The sequence below is a fragment of the Polistes fuscatus genome, unplaced genomic scaffold, assembly GCF_010416935.1.
Source record: "Polistes fuscatus isolate 324 unplaced genomic scaffold, CU_Pfus_HIC Scaffold7, whole genome shotgun sequence".
Lineage (NCBI taxonomy): Eukaryota > Metazoa > Arthropoda > Insecta > Hymenoptera > Vespidae > Polistes > Polistes fuscatus.
Genome location: NW_025113151.1, coordinates 765,676 through 777,686, shown reverse-complemented (window position 1 = coordinate 777,686; position 12,011 = coordinate 765,676). Strand labels below are relative to the sequence as shown.

At 34.1% G+C, this 12,011-nt stretch overlaps 1 protein-coding gene across 6 annotated transcripts in view; it reads right to left on the bottom strand.

Annotated features, from left to right (window-relative positions):
- Positions 1-12,011, bottom strand: part of LOC122524383 (SH3 and multiple ankyrin repeat domains protein 3) — a 91,780-nt gene that overhangs the window by 55,810 nt on the left and 23,959 nt on the right. For 5 of the 6 annotated variants that reach the window (XM_043646624.1, XM_043646621.1, XM_043646626.1 and 2 more), the window contains exon 2: positions 2,813-2,875. The exons of the other annotated variant lie outside the window; for it this stretch is intronic. The gene's annotated coding sequence lies outside the window, so the exon portion shown is untranslated. The remainder of the gene's footprint in view (positions 1-2,812; positions 2,876-12,011) is intronic. 6 annotated transcript variants of the gene reach the window in all.

Here is a 12,011-nt window from a genome sequence, read left to right as displayed (position 1 = left end):
TATTCCAGAGTATACGAATTATAAATATCTCGTTAGATGAGTTTATTTAATTATTTATATGATAATTAATTACGGATATATAATATTGCTATTATTATTATTATTATTATTATTATTATTATTATTGGTAAAATATTCTCGATATGGAATATAAGTAAAAATTCATCGAACGGTTCTACGGTCAAAGTTTAATCATATACCTTGAAAAGATACATATCTTTCTCTCTCTCTCTCTCTCTCTCTCCCTCTCTCTTTCTTATATACGTGTTTACGTTAATTTATTCAAGTCATATATCTCATCTTTTAATTTATATCACGTTAAGTTGGAGCGTAAAGTACGTACGTTCGTCCTCGCCCAATAGCATTAATAAGCCATCTATCTCTATCTCGTTCTATCTTGTGTATCTTGCATTTAAGAGAGAGAAAGAGAGAAGGGGAATGATTTCTAATGCAGCGAGAGTTACCGGTACCACGTTAATAAACTGCCGGTTGTTGTACCGGAGCTCTGGTATCGCGTGTCGTGAAATTCCAAGTCGTTGAGTCATGGAAGAATGCGAGGAACCCTGTGTGAGTTCATTTCATTTATTATAATATTATTATGAAATAGTATACTTTATGCATTTGTTTGGATATTATCTTTTAACGATTTCAAATCTCTCAATCAATGCCATCAAATTTGTAATATCGTACCTATGACAAATCATTGTATAGAACGATTATAGTATTATTTCGTACGTAGGTGTAAAAGAAATTCAACAAAATCATCCGGAGAGTTGTTAATTCGGCCTGAAGTGCAAAAGATTAATATTAATAGTTTGTGTGTATCTATGATAGAAATTAATGGGAAACGACAAGAGGGTAGTAAAGCACATTTGACACTTCATTATTATCCTCGAATAGGATTTTAAAGAGCCGCCAGCTGATTTAACGATTCTCCGCGTTGTACGGTCTATTAAGTGGCCTGATCAAAACGATCGGTCGCGAGTGAATAGCGATAAATAATAATACTGGTATTCAAACGTGAAATACATAAGAGAAAGAAAGTGTATATGTATGTGTCTGTGTGTGCGTATGTGTGCGTGCAATAACAAGGTGGCAATAAATTACACCATGCCGGATTATCACACGCGAAGCGTTTATTGGTAGATGCCGTATGTGTCACCTGTGACGTTTGCAAAAAGAAATACCAAAATGTAGGAAGCAAAAAATTCGACTACACATCTGCGGATTATCCACGGTAACGAAGTAGCACACGCTTGGTGCACGAGGAAAAAAGGAGGGGGTTGCTTCGAATGAATCGTAAATTATAAACTACTCTACTGATAGTCAACCGTGAAAGATCGTTATTTATTTTTCTTTCATACTCATTCACTCGCTCTCGTTAATTAGTACGAAGAGCAAGAGTATTCGTTCTCTCACTCGGTAAATTTCAAGACCGAAGATTACCTGTTAAACGTCCTACGAAAATGAAAATTTCCCCCCACCCCCTTTTTTTTCCCTTAACCAATGTCGGTTTGTGCCACGTTTTTCTGCTACTTTCATTGAAAATACATTTTCATGGATATTACGATGAAAAATGATTATTAATCGTTTGCAAAGAAAATTCAATTGAAACTGTATTTAGTAACGTCTTAAAAAAAATTCCAATTATTAAAAGGTGGCAAGAAGTTAAAGTAACAAAAAGCACTTTTTTTTCTTTCTATATATATATATATAAAATGTTTGCAGTGATGGAACTAGACCACGAGCGAAACTATTCCAGTAGTTCGAGTGGAAGACAAGCAAAGCAAATTTTAGGGATTTAGACAAAAGGCAAATAAGACCTACTTTTCCAGTAGTTACTAATTCTAGTAGTTTAGGTAAATGGCCAAGACGGCATCATCTCCACTGACATTTACGATTGCAATCGAAGAAATTACGGAACTATAGAGATAAATGATCAATCAAAAATTCGTAACTTTAACATACGGTATCGTCGTGAAATCCTTGAAAAATGAAATCCTGTTTGGTTCTGGTTAAATTTGATTAACGTAGAATAGTTAAAACAGAGGCTTAACGCGACAAATTCTTCAAAACTCTCGTCTATTGGGCCGTAACGGAAGAAAAGAAATAAAAAGAGGGATAGAAGAAAAAACACTTGATCATGAAAAAGCCTATAATTGGTGAGGGTGACGATGCGGTGGTCCTAGGATGGTTCCGTGTTGCTAAGCAACGGCATGCTTTCGGTGTTATCGTTCGTAAGGACTTTGCTTTTGTCTCGAGATCAAAAGAATCCCCCTCTCGGTTTCTCTCTTTCCCTCTCCTCTTCTATTTCTCGAGGGTAAAACTGGCTATTGCAATAAGGGATCGAGATCGAAAAGTCAAGGATCGTAGGAACCTCGAAAATGACGGAGAAACCTCGGGCTACTTTTGCCAAAGGCAAAACGGTTTTAAACCGGAAACCAACGACGATGATTCTTCCGTTAGCCTACATCCCCCTACTAAAAGCCAATTGACAAAGATGAACATTATTAATTCCTACGACGAATATATTTCTTTTTCGTAAATAAAATAATACCAATAAGGAAAATGATTTTTTTCTTTCGAAAACATTTCTCTACCGATAACTCTTCGCGTGGGTTTTCTTTTTTGTTTCCCTCTCCTTCTCTCTCTCTCTCCGAAGGGGGTAGAATTTGGAATTTATAGAAAAACGTCGAAGATACGTGGTCGAGATAAATCGAATATCGTACGTTCGAGAAACGTTCGAGAAACGTTCGAGAAACGTTCGAACCATCACATAAATAATTTATTTGAAGAGGGGGGATTAACTCACCATAATCGGAGTGCAATCTTGCCGCCCAGATGCAGAGGAACGTACTCTGTCAGACCGCAGCATCTGCAACAATGAAAAAACCAACTCCTAGTTTTATTTCTTTTTACTTTTAATTTTACCGTTAAACTTTATCGGCAATGAAGTATCTCCCCCTCTGTATCTTTCTTTATTTCTTTCGTTCCTTCGACAACAAAATATTTCGTCTAAATTCGACTAAATCTCATACGCGCGCGTGTCCAATTTCAAATTTGTCGAATTAATAATTCGATTAATAACACGTTCCATCGAATTATTTAACGAACAAATTCTACATCCAATAGAACGAATAATAATTATAATTGATCTACGTTAGGTGTGTGTGTGCGTATGCGTGTATATACGCGAAGCCATGTATACTATTAGGATTTATTCCCATACGCGTGTATGTGTGCGCGTGCGTATATCAAATACATCGTTGTTATATACCATGGCAAAAGCTCGCAAGCATGTTTTTGTTCTAATCCGTTTACGGGTGCCACAGCCCAAGCTGATTACAGAGAAAGACACACAATATTACCTTACAAACTCTTGTGTTACGTTACTGTTACTGCAAAGGGCTAACTTTGCCGAGTAGGTCCGAGTAAACGTCGTCTAACAACGTTAATGGCACAAGGTAAACACTCTGTTCAAAGTTTTCTACCAACATTAGAATATTCTACAAACATTGTTCGACTACATTTTATCCCTTTTTTTATTTTTTTTTTTCATATTCGCGCTACCGTTTATAAATAATACACGCATCTTTTTCTTACCATTTATTCTTTAACAACGAAAATTGTTTTCTCTTTCTCTCTTTCTCTCTCATTTTCAAGACAAAAGGAAACACAATGTCTGACAAATTCGTGCGTGCTGAAAGAGAAGACCACACACACACGCACACACATACGGTTGGTGTTCTGATATTAATTCGACGAAAAATCGTGCAGAAAATCGTCCTTCCTCCTCTCCGACGATTTTCGAATATCCGTTCGTTCTTTTCAAAAAACAAGATTTGGCATCGATTATGTCTGTTACGATCATTAGGATTCAACTATAAAAAAGATAAAAAAAAAAAGGGCAGCTTTGTGTTGCCTATGAAAGAGAGAGGAGGAAATATTTAGAAAATTATTTTTTATATTTCACAAAAGCTACGCGGAGACGAAATAAGATAAATGCTCGAATACGAGAGACAGATTGAAGTTTTCGTTTTCGTTTCCGCGTAAACGCTTAAACTCTTTTGCAAAAGAAAAGAAAAGAAAAGAAAAGAAAAGAAAAAAGAAAAAGGGTAAACGTAATTAGGGTCTTTGCCTATAGAAAAAAGGTATGCCCTTTTTTTTTATTTTTTTACCTTTTTTTCTTTCCCTCAAAGCTTCTTTCTTCGCGTTAAAAACGTGCGAGACTTGACACACAGCATTGCCATTGTGTTTCGAAGATCGATAAGGGAAGAAAAGTTTTGCCAATGAATGAGAACGTTGTTCTCGTTTAGCTTTTTCTTTTGAATTTCATTCGAAAATGACTGGGCTATTGAGCAAACCTTATTATCGTGTTTTGCAAAGATTTAAAAAGAACAAATTTTGTATAATAATTTTTGTCGCATTTTACTATTTACATTTGTAAACGCGCGTAAAATATCATTCCGTTTGTAATTCTTTCATTCGTACGTTTAACATTAGTGATGTAATTTTCAATTTTTGCGAATTAGTAATCGTCGTCATCGTTGCAAATGACGATGCAATCTTTTAATCATAGCTCAAAAATATACCATAACTTCGGAGTAAACATACACGTAACACTTTCCGAGATCGTGCGTGACTCGAACACGTAATATACTCGACCACAATTGTATTTTCTCGTTCGCCTACTATATCTCAACGTAAATGCATCTATGTATTTACGTACAAGATAATTTAGTGCTTATCACGAAACAATTATGCTGCGTTCCCTTTTTCCTAGTTTATCTCTTTATCTTCTCCATAGGAAACTACGTTAAAAGCACGGTATGTAATATTACTCACTGCGTATCTGCAAAACTTTCATTCTATGTGAAATATATTCTGTATCATATATTATTTTTATATATTAATTTATAATATTATATGTATATATATATATAAATAAAATAAATTATTAATATATTATTATCTCGAGGCATATAATTTCTTCACCCTTTTCGTAAAGGGTTTCCCTTTTAGTCGCCTTTTACGACAAGCAGGGACTACTGCGGCTTATTCTTATCCCCCCAGGACCGCAGGGGGTTTGTTATCATTATTATTAATTTTATAAATAGTATAAAAAGTAAATATCGATATGGAAAAAAAAGAAAAAATGTGAATAGAAGGAGGAATAAAATAAAAGTCCAACTAATACCAAGGCCAAAAAAGGTTTCAGCATCGAGCCCGTTACATACTCTGACACACTATCATTGTTGTTATTCTTATTATTGCATTTTACGATCCTTACGTACATACATCGTACGCAACAATAGAGCCTCGAGCAGCGAAATGGTGTACCATCATCGTATACACACACACACATACACATACACAGAAGATAAAACTTCCATAAACGTATACAGGTAGACACGTAGAAATTATATGGATTCACGAAGGAAACATGAGTTAATCTTTATCCCTGGCAATATATTAAGATTTCTAACGTTGGTATTATACGTGAAAAGTGAAGTACCGAGACGTTAACAAATCTATCGGAGAACTCTTTAATGGCTCAATTACTTTAAGAACTTTAAACCCTGATGCAGGTTCTCTCCTTCGTAGGATAATATCAAATGAAGTGGAAGAAAGTTGAGGTAAATTTTATACTGAAAAAAAAAAAAAAAAAGAAATATATATATAAGGAGGATAGAGAATAGGGTAGGATACGAGGTAAGAGGTAAGAGGGAGAGTTGGGTTAGGATGGGAGAGAGGGTGAGGGATAAATATACGGCGAAGGACGTGTTTTGTTAATATTATCGCGAAGAGATGTACAACAATAGCTTGATACTTTGAGCAGACGGCAGATGGTTAATCATTGTCGGTGGATGGCCGTCGAAGGTCATGAAACGGCCGTGTCGGTTGGATTATATTAAAGGTTACACCATGATTGCACCCTCGTACGGGACAAAAACGATTCGTATTATCGAACCTTCATGATGTATCCCATAAAGTATTTTCGATTTAATATCTCTTAATTTTCTTTATCTTCCCTTCATCGAAAAAATCTAATCATTCGAAAATATATTTATATACAAAATTAACTGTTATTGTTCTTTTTTACATACTTTTTATATATTAATTTATCTGCATTTATTAATTATTCGAACAAATTGACGTCCATTATATTATTCGATACACGATTAAACAATCGATGAATGATCGGTGATCAAGTTTCGAAACGACTGTGTTGTAATTCATTCAAATCTTTTGTACAATGAGAGAAACAAAAATGCTGTTAACCATGTAAAAAGTTATACTAATTGTAAAATATCACAGCCACGTCGTACAGGTGTAAATCACATATAGCTGCGTGAACAAATGACTTGCGTAAACGAATCATTTGTGGAGGGAGGGGGAATTTTATCTCCATCCTGCATCTATACATACGTTCAGATATAAAAGTAATTATTTATCGAAATATAATATATTATATGCGATGATTATGAAAAGGGGTGGGGTAAAATTTTTATCTAATAAATAATCAGATTGACGTTATTTAATATTTAAAACAAGTTAATAGTTAATTAATATGTATGCAAATGTGTATATACTATTAAACAATCTGAAATACAAAAAGAATTCATTAGAGTATTCAAATAATTATTAATTAATCGAAAAAAATGTTTATTGTACTTTAAAAACACCCAGTATATATTCGGAGCACCGTCCTCCTCGAGATTCCCCTTCAGAGTGGTACATTGTCCTCTAGAAAATTACTTTTATTGAAAGTTGTTTATCTGACTTTTAGAACGTTGCGCATGTGTACAAAGGGAATAATTCATTTAATCGATAAAGTTTAAGATTAAAACGATCTGATTTTAGCATTTTTTCATTTTTATGTAATTATTTGAACTAATGTACATTTAATTAACGTTCCTGTGCAGTGATGACTCGGAGGGGGAAATTTTCATCGAAAAAAATATCGCATCGAAATTATTTAATATTCAAAGTACGTTAATAAGTATGTAATACTTACACTAGTACATATATGTTTAAATAATCTGAAATATAAATAGAGTGTATTAGAATATGAAAATAATTGTTAATTAATCGATAGAAATGTCTATTATAGTTTAAAAGCTCGGAATATATGATCTATGTACCGTCCCTTTCGAAATTCACCGTTGGACTGATTTTTTATCATATATTAAAAGTTCTTTTATTAAATGTTGTTTATATGACTTTCCTAAAAAAGGAAATTTTATTTCTTACGAAAATTATTTCTGTTTTCCCTATGTACCATATAAGGAAAGTAAGATAAACAACAAATCGATAAAAGAACTTTAATATATGACAAAAAGCAAGTCTAACGGTAGATAAACGAAGAATACTTGCCGCAGGGCTTATACTCGGTGATTTTAATTATCAATACACATTTTCTTCGATTAATTAACAATTTGTTTAATATTCTAATGCACTCTACTTATATTACAGTTAAATTTTATTCTCTAAGTCATCATTGCTCAGGAACGTTAAAATAATTACATAATACGTGGTGTGTGTGTGTTCGATATATTAATTTTTGCGTCGATAAAATATTGAAATAAAATAATACACATATACGGATGGATAATATAATAGAAGTATGTCGGATGTGTTACGCTCTCGTGCACCGTTCTTCAAGTATTTAATTAACATCGATAAATAGAGACACGAGAGAGTAGGCTATAGTATAGTAAACGTTAGTAGATCGGCCTTGAACCATTTACCGAAGCGGTATCTATCTACACATGAGGAAAAAGAAGACGAACAAGAAGAAGAAGAAGAAGAAGAGGGAGTAGTAGGAGTCGTAGTAGTAGAAGAAGAATAAGAAGAACAAGAAGAAGAGACTATTGTCTCTCCAGAGGTAGTAGAGAGGAAGCTCTCGTGTGCACCTAAGAATTCTAAGAAGGTGCCGATCGATGAGTAAAAGTGAGAAAGAAAGATAGACAAAGATAAACGACTTGACTTCTCTTCGACTCACACCGTCTGCATGCACTTGACATTTTTCAAGGTACGACATTGTCAGTGTCAGCAATACGTGTCAATCGAACTTCTACACACTCCTAACAAGACAATAATCTATCAAACGAATTCAATTAAGAGAGAAAGTGATAGACAATTAGTATCTTTATTACTCATATTATTTTTAATCTCATTTAGTAAGAACAACAAACGCAATATTCCCTTCTTTTTTGTTTAATCCAACAAACAAATTTATTTCCATTTAATCTTTATTTCTTCCTTTCTTTCTTTCCCACTAATTGCCGATTAAATCTTAAAGATAGCGAGGCGTATCTGCGAGATCGTGAATCACATGGGATGAAGAAAAAAATAAAAAGAACGATGAGAGAACAAATGTAACGTATATCTTTGTTATCTCGTTCGCGCGAACGTGATTTTATCAGAACTAGCCGTGTTATTACGAGCTTGGGGATTGTTATCGTTTTTATTTTTTTTTTCTCTTCTCTCTCTCCCTCTCTCTCTTTTTTTTATTACTCTTTCCTCCCTTTTTACATCGACCAACGTTTACCTCCACCTCTTCCTCCTCCTCCTCCTCCTCTTCTTCTGCCAGTACCGATGCAAAATCGATACTTTTGTCCTCCCGTGCATCGCTCAACGATCTGTGTAAAGTTCTCGTTAAAGAGGATAATAAATAATCGTGCTACGCTCGTGTTTATACGAGGAGAGGTCGAGGATGAGTATTCTCTTTTACATCTTTGAGAAAAAGAGAGAGAGAGAGAGAGCTGGGTTTATTTTAGATTCAGTGTAGCATACTCTCTCTTAAAAGATATATAAAGCTTGCTTTATTATGATAATAACATTCGGAACAAAGTTAATTTATTTAATATAATTAACGAATTGCATTCCCCCCTCCCCCCTGTTGTTTGTTTCCCTCCTCTCTGAATTTTGTTACACGTTTTTTTCAGCTAAATAAAATATGCATACGCACGAAACACGTTTGTTCTCTCTATTCGAAAAAACTAAATGAATTCAATTGTAATAATTATTATTATTTAGGAATATATGAGATAGGTAAAGTAATGAAATTCGATCGAACAAAGTTGAGTCAGAAATCGGTGCACCCTACTCGGTATAATTACAAGCTCGTTTCAATTTAACGAAAGAGAGAGAGATACTCGATCAATTTTACTGGGTCATTCTCGTTATCTCCCGATCGTTTAATGGGACAAGTTTTTCTTTTTTTTTCTTTTTTTCTTTCCCGATAATAATACTCGAATCATTGGAGAGTCTTGAAAAAAAAACCGAGTCATCGATTTTTTTTTTAAATCACCTACGAACTCGCGACACATCCGAAAACTTTTTGCAATTCAGCCTGTTGAAAGGAGAGAGAGAAAACGAGAAATGAAAATTAGTTAATTCCTGAATAAAATATAATCGAGATAAATAGGAACGGGAGAGAAGAAGAAGAAGAAGAAGAAGAAGAAGAGAAGATGAGGACGTTTAAATGAAGATGCCAACTTCTTCCGCATTTTACTTTTTTAATTGACAATATACCTCGCGCGAGATGGAAGATTAATTAAAAAAAATACATACGTGAAAGCAATTAGCAAGATTGTTACATGTAGTATTCGGTGAAAGTGTTGGGAACCCTGTCCTCTTGGATGTATATCTGCGTACGTATAGATTTCTCTCCTTCTCTTTCTCGTTCTCGAGTCTTGGAGACTATTAATCTCAACAACTATTTTCTTTAGACCCAACTCACGAGGTTCTTATCTCTCGTGCATCTGTCTTCCGATATGCGTAATAACGCGCGTATAGACGAGAGAGGAACAGGACTCTATCGAAGAGAGAATTTTAATCGTCTCTACCTTTCACTCGACAACACCGTTCAATTATTTTCCACGCTCGCTTAAATGTACATTTAGATTATGTATAATATTATATTTTACACGAATTATTATTAATTATTATTAATTATTATTACATATATATATATTCTTATTATTTGTATCGAAATTTTATCTCGTCCAATAAAATCATCCCTTCTTTCAATACGACGCCATGATTGATAAAAGTAATTCAAAAAAAAATTCATCGAATTTAAATAATATTTCGATTAACGTTGAAACATTATTTAAACAGATCCGTCAATCGTTTAATATCATTCCAAAGAGACTTTTCATTCGACGTAGGAACAACCTAATCGATTCATGTTAATCTCCTCAAACGCATACACATACACACACACATATAGTTGCACAGTTGCAGATTTACTATTGGCATGTAATACATGAAACACGTGATACGTAAATACGTGTGACTGTTCCGGCATGATCACGACTGGAAACACGAACTATTCCTAGCCATGATCTTGATCACCGATGATCCATACGTGATCCACGTGTTATCTTCTGAACGAGAGTGTTTAGATCATAGATGGTAAGATCAGCTGGTAGCTTAACAACCATTAGACTAAAGTATTCTTTCCTATCTAATCGTCTATCATCGTTTATTTCCGGATCGTTGATCGTCTCTCCGTTGTCTTCACGTAATCGAATAAAAATACAAAATATTGAAAAAAATATTCTTTAAGGCTCCGATAGCTCGTGGAAGAAAACTTTGTCTCTCTTTTTCTCTCTTATGGTCGATCCAAGTCAAATAATGCCAATGCATCCTAATTAATATCGATTCGTAGTTAAGATATTAAAGATATGTGTGTACGAGAATACACGGGGCGTTGAGTTATGGTAAGTACATACCTGATGCATAGGCGTGGACGAGAGGGACACTCTGACATTTATTATAATTACAAGATTACATTTTTCAACATTTCTAGGATTTTATTTACAAGTCTTTTTATACTTTTTCTTTATTATTATTATATTTTAATTTACCACCAATGAGAAAGAATAGATAATGGGGGGTATAAGAAAAAAATAGTCTATGTACTTAAGGGTGCGCCAAACGGTACCACAGGAATTCACGGTATTCCAAGGTCCTTGTGCCAGATCGATTGGAAAATTTCGCAACTTCCCAATTACGCAGCTAGGAAAAACAATGAAATGTAATCCTTTTAAATCGAAGGATTTTACTTTAGCAATCCCTTCGTTTTGTAATATTACAAAAAATATCTTTTAAATGGTCATGCCGACAAATGATTAACACTGGTAACGTGTATACAACATGACACGAGTTCAATAGTATTCTATAATAAATGATGCGTTATACCAAAGAGAGATGAGGAGAGAGGATAACTTTAAAGGGACTACTCATTTACATCATAATTTACATAGAAATTAAACGGCTGTCGTTCTACTTTTAATCCTCGACGCAACACCTAAAAAGATGATAAATGTATCGAAAAACTAATGACACGTTATTAGAATTTATAAATTCGAAATTTGTAACATTGGAAGTGATTTTGTCTCTTTGATTTTATTTCAACACACGTGGGATTCTAATTGAATCGTTTCAAAACTTATATATCTGTTTCTCCCTTTATCTTTCTCTTAAGAAAAAAAAAAAAAAAAAAAAAAAAAAGGAAACAAAATTGAAAGCGAACACATAACCGTACGTCGTATAACTTTACATACGTATGTCCATTACATACATCTCGCTACTTACATACCTCAGGGCAAAATTTCACTTTACGCAATTAGGTTCCTCCTCCTCTTCTTCCTCGACGTCTCCTCTTACGTGAACGATCTCCCGATGATTTTTCAATCGGTTAACAAATGTGTCACCCATTTGAACAGACTCAATACGTAGGCGGAATATCTCCCCTCGCCTATGAACATTTTTTTTTTCTTCTCAAACCTAACACAACGAAATCTATTCCAACCTACAATATATTCATCACCTACTCACCTATCTGGATTCGTTGAATCATTTACGAACTAGCCCAACGTCCCACCTTTTCTAACGTCACCGTCTATCCACATTTATTTATTGTACAGGGTAGGACAAAAGTTTCTCTATTACGTATTAAAAAATATCCGAGTTGATTTTAATTGAAACGAGAAAAG